At 37.9% G+C, this 5666-nt stretch overlaps 1 protein-coding gene across 3 annotated transcripts in view; it reads right to left on the bottom strand.

The window, feature by feature from the left end:
* Window positions 1-5666, bottom strand: part of LOC117172542 (transient receptor potential cation channel protein painless-like) — a 113161-nt gene that overhangs the window by 54559 nt on the left and 52936 nt on the right. For 2 of the 3 annotated variants that reach the window (XM_033360583.1, XM_033360584.1), the window contains one exon: window positions 1566-1705. The exons of the other annotated variant lie outside the window; for it this stretch is intronic. The gene's annotated coding sequence lies outside the window, so the exon portion shown is untranslated. The remainder of the gene's footprint in view (window positions 1-1565; window positions 1706-5666) is intronic. 3 annotated transcript variants of the gene reach the window in all.

Below are 5666 nucleotides of genomic sequence, written 5' to 3'. Positions count from 1 at the left end.
AATATAATATAAAATATTAAAAATATTTCTTTTACATGTACGTGTAAAGTGGCTTATTTCAGGTTTGTTTAGCGTTAGATAAGTGCCATATTACCCATGGTTTCCATTATCGCACGCCAGTAATCATTTTTTCACGCCTTATAACGTTGAGCATTAAAATACAAATTCAAGACGCCGCCGCTTTTTGCAACTAACCTTTTCCCAATACGAACATCTAAATGGCGGCTTTGGTAGCCTGCGAAGTTAGACGAAAATGGCTGCATACAGGTGAGCGTGTACGAAAGTACTTTACAGACACTAGAGTTTCTAAGCCTGTTATAACAAACACTAGAGTATTTATACCTTCGCGTGTTACGACCTAACTCTACCGTAGAAACGTCTCAAGTATTGCCCCTACAGCGCGCACAAGCTTTCCGTGCGCTGTAGTGACATCCCTTACGTTGAAATGCAAACTTCAGAATTTAATGAAATAAAAAACGAAAAAAACAACAAAAAAGCAGTTCGTTATCTATTTAGATTATTTCTATAATATCCATATATTTGTCCACTTTAGATTTGGTCTGTTGCCTTTAGCGGCCCTCCGCCCCCAATCCCCCGACAGAAACTGCGCCCCTTGGAACCCGCCGCACCTCATACGCACTCATAAAATAAAATAGTAGGAGAAACTCGTGTGGTTTGGAAATTGCACCCTGGTACGCCTGAACGCACTCGTGGGCAATTGCCAACTGACCACACTTGTTGCTCAATATACAATTATTTAAATAAATGTAAATATAGCATATATATGTGTGTAATTAAACATTTAATAATTAATGAACATGAATAAAGTAATTAATTAATTTAATTACTTCATTAATATAAATATATAATTTTTTAAACATTGATTTGTTTACAATTAATATAAAATTATTTTTTTAATTTAGTAATATTTGAGACATTTTTTCAATAATTGGAAAATAGTTAAAGTTTTTGAGAACTGTTATAAATCTCAGCCGAAATATGTGCTGAATATATGAAATCTTTGCGAAATATTCTAAATTTTTGGAAAATTATCAGTCTTTTCGCAATCTTTAAAATCTTCTGGATATTTTTGTGAAATAAGTGAGCTCTTTGTGAAATGTGTCCGAATTATTTGTGAAGTCTTTGGAAAATCAAAAAAGGTAAAAAGGTTATTAGTAGAGCAGGGCACCTTATCAGAACTAAAAATATATCAAATAAAGCTAAAATGTCAATACATAATTCTATATTTGTACCGAATGTACTATCCCTAGTAGCAACGTCTGACTTGTATGACAGGGCCAGAGTCTGGCTCAGTGTCTGCTCCCTCTAGTCGACCAGACTGGCGGGATAAATGATCAGACCAGACGAAAAACACAATCTGGTGAATAAAGGAACCAGATTCTGGTATTTAGTTTAAACACTAGTAATTATTGTAGAAATTAATTAATGAATATTATTCCACGTTTCACAGCATATTTCCAAAGAAAGATACATGCACTGTTGAAAGAAAATCCAGTTTTTAAACCGTTTTTCCTGAAATATATTTGCTATTTAACAGTTGGTACCCCTTCTATGATTGTTTTCCTGGTAGCGTTGTTCCGTTTTTCAGTATGGCGACGTGAGTGTTGTTTTGTGATGAATACGTGTCATGGTTCTCATCAATTTTCGATCTCCACCTTTTTTCGAATTTTTGGAATCAAAGTACCTATGTATAAAGTATATTCAATTTTAATTATCATAGATTATACAAATAACTTAAAAATGTAAGCTAAGCAGAAAATTTTAGAATTTTTCCCGCCCTTACGCTTGCCTAAATATGCAAGCTTATACGAGAAGAAGTAATGTTTGTAATATTTCAGTGTCTCCTGAAATGTTGTGACGTTTGCGCAGTATATTCTCCCAAAAGGGACTTAATATAGTGTAAAACTATTATAGAAACATATTTAGTACCATTTCACGTTATTTTAATTTTGCCTGGTGTATGACAAGACCAGCCTGGGCCAGAAATTACTATGCCAGACTGTGGTGCCAGGACAGCACGCCGAAGCGGAACCAGCCGGGCGTCAGGCTCCAAACAGATGCTTCTTTTTCTGGCACCCAGCCGGCGCCAGTCTGCAGTTATCTTGGCGCTAGGAATACGGTATCGAGACATAGAGCTATTAAGTGCATGTGATACTTACAAGCTGCCTGGCTTTTTTTCACAAAAATGAAATTTTTTAAAAACTGAATTCGGGGATGCTATAAAATATCATAACGGACGTTCCCGGACTCTTTTGAGGGATATAATAACAAAAAAATTGATTGTGCTGAATAAAAATGTTGTGTATATGCATTATTTTGAGGTTACGTCGTTTTTCATCTCTGCCCTTCCGATAATCTGGAAATTATTTATGAAATAAACTTTTTTGATTTCCTGCAAACAAGGTTAGTTCCGGGAGATTAGTTACTATGTTTATTTGTAAGTCCAAAGTTTTCGGCCAAAAATATTGTATAGTTTGGAAGCAACGCTCGGATGAATTATAACACACATAACCTCGAAATATACACGCACGTTGTTGGCAATATTAAAATTTTTTGATAAGAAAAACACAAAAAAAGTGTGTGGGGACGTCCGTTAGTATGTTCGCTATCATTTCCCAGATTTTGAAGGCAATATATTTCTTATCCCAGCAAAAAAGCCGGGGGAATCTAACACTGAAAAAATCGATACTATTTCCTAAGCGCTATGCAAATTAATCACATTTTGCCAAATTAAGACTTTTTAAAATTAACCTACCAAAAAAAGTGTGTGGGGACGTCCGTTAGCATGTTCGCTATCATTTCTCAAATTTTTAAGACAAAATATTTATTATTCTAGGAAAAAACCTGGGGAACCTAAAACTGGTATAATCGATAATTTTCTAAGTATCACATGTCCTTAAGAACAAGACGAGAGTAAAATTAATGCAATTGGCATGAGATTCCTGCGCATAATATGCGGGAAAACTCTGATATACAAAGTGAGTAACGAGATAATTTTCAAAGAATGTGGTGCAGAAAAAACACTAGTTGACCTGCACGAAAAAATGGATGGACGTAAAAGAAGCTAGAGAAGTATGCCAGGACAGAAAAGTGTGGCGGCAAATAGTTAATAAAAAGAGTGTCAGTAGAGTGAATGACGCCTGAAACAAAAAACCATGGACGCTAATGGACCGAAGTGGGGAACCTCACATGACAACTTTGTGAGAATCTTCACTTGGGATGATTCCTAGAGAGATTGATCAGCAACCTGGGTCGGAGCAGTGTTGCGGAACGAACGTGTTATTTAAATAAATAACACGAGAATTCTATATCAATGTAAAAATTCGATATCTCGTCCTCATATTACTCCCTTCCCCGACGAGTGAGTCACGCCTACTCACTATACCTACTATACCTCACTATACCTACTCACTACTACCTCAGAGGTCCGGGGTTTGATCCCTGAGCCGGTACCTCTGTAAATTTTTCTGTGTAAATTTAATGAGGTTCTGGAGGTTCGGAGCCCACCTTGAGCTATAGGTCCCCCCATCGTCATGTCACAATGAAAATAGTGTATTTTTTAATGTTAATGCATTGCAGAATCGTAAGCGTGCATTCTCAGTAACAGTAAAATAAGGAAAAATTGAATTTCGTCGATCACAGCGCCATCTGTCGCAAAACGAGAACATTTTTTTAGACAAATCATACGCATTTTTATCCAAAGAATCCGAATATGCAATAAAAAATAGAGGTTCCCATTTAAGATTTCGAACTTGCCCCCACCCCCACTCCCAGGGGGCGATGTAGGGGAACCGATCTTAACATCAGTGTATGTACTTCTCAGAGTGATTAAATTTCGATTCATAACAATTTTTCAAAGAGTGCCCATTTTTCGAAATATTTGAAAGTTTAAAGTTAAAAAAAATCACCCTGTATACTTTTTCCATAATAATAATAACAAAAAAAAATAATAATAACCCTATCGACGGTTTTCTCGCGTTGATATCGCGGTAGAGCTTGAGCTTTCCTCTCATGACTTTTACGGCTATGTTGACGGTAGCATTGCTACGGACAGGATTCCCCATGCCAAATAGGCTGATAACGAAGAGAAGAGGGACTAAGCAGAACACCAAAACCCAAATAATAATGGAGAGCATACTAAAGATATTGGAATGCATGTCACTTCCCGAGGATTCTGGGGCGCCCTGGAGCCATAGCTGTGGGCGACAGCATGCGGGATGGTAGCGATGGTGAGCTGCGAGTTGGTCAGGCAGAGCTCACTAATCAAACAGCTAGCCAGCAGGAACATCTGCGAAAAACGGTAAGCAGGGAAACATCATCTGTGCCTGCTAAGGATGCTTTAGCTAGCGTTAGCTATTTGTAGCCAAGCACCTCGACAGAAATACCGTGGGAGAGCATCAATTGGGACACCATAATGAAAGAGGAATTGGTGCGTCTCTATTACGAAAATGCAAAGTTTAAAACGAAAATAGAAAAAGGATACAATTTAAGAACGAAATTTGCTAAGAAGTATCCCAATTTACAGAAAGTCGCACAAAGAGATCTTATCGCTAAGGTGAAAGACATCAGGACTAACCTACACGTGACTGAAGACCGAGTAAAGGAGATTAAAGAACAGGGTGATTTGGCGTGGGAATACGACATAAACAGAGATGTTATGCTCCTTTATTTTTTGGCAGAGAAATGTGGGCAAAGCGTGAGGGGAAACATCCATAGACTCTTCTTACTTAAATACCCAGAGCTAGTCACAAAAAGAAATGAGCAGAATCTGCAGAATCTGCTATTAAAATGGAAGTGCTAGGGAAAATGAACATCATGTACCAGATCCATTAGAACCACATCCGGATATTAATAACGATTATGTGAATAGGGAAATCCCAGAAAAACTACCAATACTCAGGCATGCGCTGCCCAAAACAAACATCACAAATGATCTGCGCTCACCAATGGCACATCTCGACAGCAAGGTTTTACATACGTATTTGAACGTAGCATGAACTGCTTCAAAGGTGCAAACTCTTGTATACTGTACAGCTGTGGCAACCATTAGAACGTTGGGCCGAAAAACTAGGCCTGCAAATGGAGTTTTTGTCCTAGCAAGGATTCGAGATCCACCATGGAAGATCGGGTTGGATATGGATGTCAGCAAAGTAAGGTGCAAATTGGATCGATTAACTCAATATAAGAAAGGAAATAGAACCAGAAAGCTGATAAACCATGTTACTAAAATCATCCACCGTTAGCACACTGAGACATTAACACCAGCAAAATTGGATGAGATTATAGACTACCAACGACAGAGACTTAATGTTCTTACTACCAGACTGCTACGGTACAAGATAAGTAGTGTACGAAGGAAACAAAATCGAAACTTTCAGACAGATGAAAGAAGGTTCTATCGTGAACTGAGAGTAAAGTCAAATAACCAGCAAGACACCGAAGTCCCTCAATTGGAATATATGACTAACTACTGGTCGGGTGTTTGGGGAAAAATGATCAGGTGCAATTTGGACACTGCATGGTTCAAGCTGGATGAAGCACGGGCAAGGAATAACCCTGAAATGCAACTGTCAAACATAACAGCTTTAGATGTTTCAGTGGTCTTGAAAAGGGCAAGTAATTGGGAAGCTCCAGTTCGGGACATG

This window comes from Belonocnema kinseyi, chromosome 5 (genome assembly GCF_010883055.1).
Source record: "Belonocnema kinseyi isolate 2016_QV_RU_SX_M_011 chromosome 5, B_treatae_v1, whole genome shotgun sequence".
Classification (NCBI taxonomy): Eukaryota; Metazoa; Arthropoda; class Insecta; order Hymenoptera; family Cynipidae; genus Belonocnema; species Belonocnema kinseyi.
Note: the sequence above shows the minus strand (reverse complement) of the source record. Positions and strands in the feature narration are given on the sequence as shown.